This window comes from Triticum dicoccoides, chromosome 7B, assembly GCF_002162155.2.
Source record: "Triticum dicoccoides isolate Atlit2015 ecotype Zavitan chromosome 7B, WEW_v2.0, whole genome shotgun sequence".
In the NCBI taxonomy this organism is placed as follows: domain Eukaryota; kingdom Viridiplantae; phylum Streptophyta; class Magnoliopsida; order Poales; family Poaceae; genus Triticum; species Triticum dicoccoides.
Genome location: NC_041393.1, coordinates 118,545,744 through 118,548,204, shown reverse-complemented (window position 1 = coordinate 118,548,204; position 2,461 = coordinate 118,545,744).

Genomic DNA, 2,461 nt, shown 5'->3' with positions numbered 1-2,461 from the left:
TTTTTGGGGGATTGAATTCAAATGTTGACAAAGTACATGATGGTAGCTTGAAGCATGCCATGAAATATATGGGGACTGCCCCGCACCACGGGTTTTATGATAACATCTTTCCCAAAGGCAACTAACGTCCTCATTAATGGGATGAAAGATCGAGGGTAATCAGGTTTCCACATTAACAGGCTTGAAGGTGAAGTCAATTAATGTGTTTGTGGCGAGGAACCTAACAAACCAGAATTATGGAGTATGAGAAAAACAAATTTGACTACTTGTGATATTATGTTTAAGATGTTATCCGGTGGTTGAAAATTGGAGAATTATGGAGTATGAGAAAAACAAATTTGACTACTTGTGATATTATGTTTAAGATGTTATCCGGTGGTTGAAAATTGGATTGTCCTTTGCAAGTTCATTTTTACATCACTGAGGGCCGATATACTCTAATGTTGGGACTGGTTCGAAGAAAATTGGCGCGGGGGAACTTATCCACGCTTGGAACGAAGACTAGATTCTTTGCAAAATCTGCTACTGCCTCCAATTCTTGGGGTCTAGGAAGGAGTTCTTCAGGCATGTGTTCTGGGAAGCTTGGGAACAAGGGAAGCTCAAAATATTTGCTTGGCTGCTCCACTAAAACCGTCTCTTGTGCAACAATCGTCTTCAACCCCACGGATGTGAAAATAGTTACTTCTATCAGTTGTGCATGCGTAATATGGAAAGATTTGAACACTTGTTTTGGCGTTGCAATATTGTTGTCACGGTTTGGAATGAGCTCGCACTTTGGCATGGCTACTTAATTCTCAGACATGATTCATGGAAGACTGGAAGAAATTCCATGTAGGTAATGTCATCCATCATCACTTCTACCGAGGTTGGACACAAAAGAGGGATCAAATCAGTGGCAATTCTGACGCTTTGGGAAATATGGCAGGAACGCAACCGGTGCACCATCAGAGCTAAAGTTGCATGCGCAGGAGATATCATCATTGTAATCAAATGACCAATCTACTTTGCAGACAGTCAAGTGCAACATGCATAGAGAGCCCCTTTGGGGATCCAGCATGAGATTGTTAGCATGTGGTTTTGTCTTCGGGCATCTAGTTTTTCTACTTTCTTTTTGGTTTCTGCTTTGATCCATAGATCATCGCCTTGTCATATTCTGTCGCTGCTCTCTGCTAATGATCAATGAAAAGCTAGCTATTGTTGGTGAAGGAAATATGCCCTAGAGGCAATAATAAAGTTATTATTTATTTCCTTATTTCATGATAAACGTTTATTATTCATGCTAGAATTGTATTAACCGGAAACATAATACATGTGTGAATACATAGACAAACATAGTGTCACTAGTATGCCTCTACTTGACTAGCTCGTGAATCAAAGATGGTTAAGTTTCCTAGCCATGGACAAAAGAGTTGTCATTTGATCAAGGGGATCACATCATTAGGAGAATGATGTGATTGACTTGACCCATTCCGTTAGCTTAGCACACGATCGTTTAGTATGTTGCTACTGCTTTCTTCATGACTTATACATGTTCCTGTGACTATGAGATTATGCAACTCCCGTTTACCAGAGGAACACTTTGTGTGCTACCTGTTGGGTTTCGTAGTAATTTCAAAAAAATTCCTACGCGCACACAGGATCATGTGATGCATAGCAACGAGAGGAGAGTGTTGTCTACGTACCCAACGCAGACCGACTGCGGAAGCGATGACACGACGTAGAGGAAGTAGTCGTACGTCTTCACGATCCAACCGATCAAGCACCGAAACTACGGCACCTCCGAGTTCGAGCACACGTTCAGCTCGATGACGATCCCCGGACTCCGATCCAGCAAAGTGTCGGGGAAGAGTTTCGTCAGCACGACGGCGTGGTGACGATCTTGATGAACTACAGCAGCAGGGCTTCGCCTAAACTCCGCTACAGTATTATCGAGGAATATGGTGGCAGGGGGCACCGCACACGGCTAAGGAATCGATCACCTGGATCAACTTGTGTCAACTTGTGTGTTTAGAGGTGCCCCTGCCTCCGTATATAAAGGAGCCAAGGGGGGGAGGAGGCGCCGGCCAGGAGGAGGTGGCGCAGGAGGAGTCCTACTCCTACCGGGAGTAGGACTCCCCCCCCAATCCTATTCCAACTAGGATTCCCAAGGGGGAAAGAGGGAGAGGGGTGGCCGGCCACCTCTCCTAGTCCTAATAGGACTAGGGGAAGGGGGGAGGCGCGCAGCCCCCTTGGGCTGCCCCTTTCTCCTTTCCACTAAGGCCCATGATGGCCCATATGGCTCCCGGGGGGTTCCGGTAACCTCCCGGTAACCCGGTAAAATCCCGATTTCACCCGGAACACTTCCGATGTCCAAACATAGACTTCCAATATATCAATCTTTATGTCTCGACCATTTCGAGACTCCTCGTCATGTCCGTGATCACATCCGGGACTCTGAACAATCTTCGGTACATCAAAATGC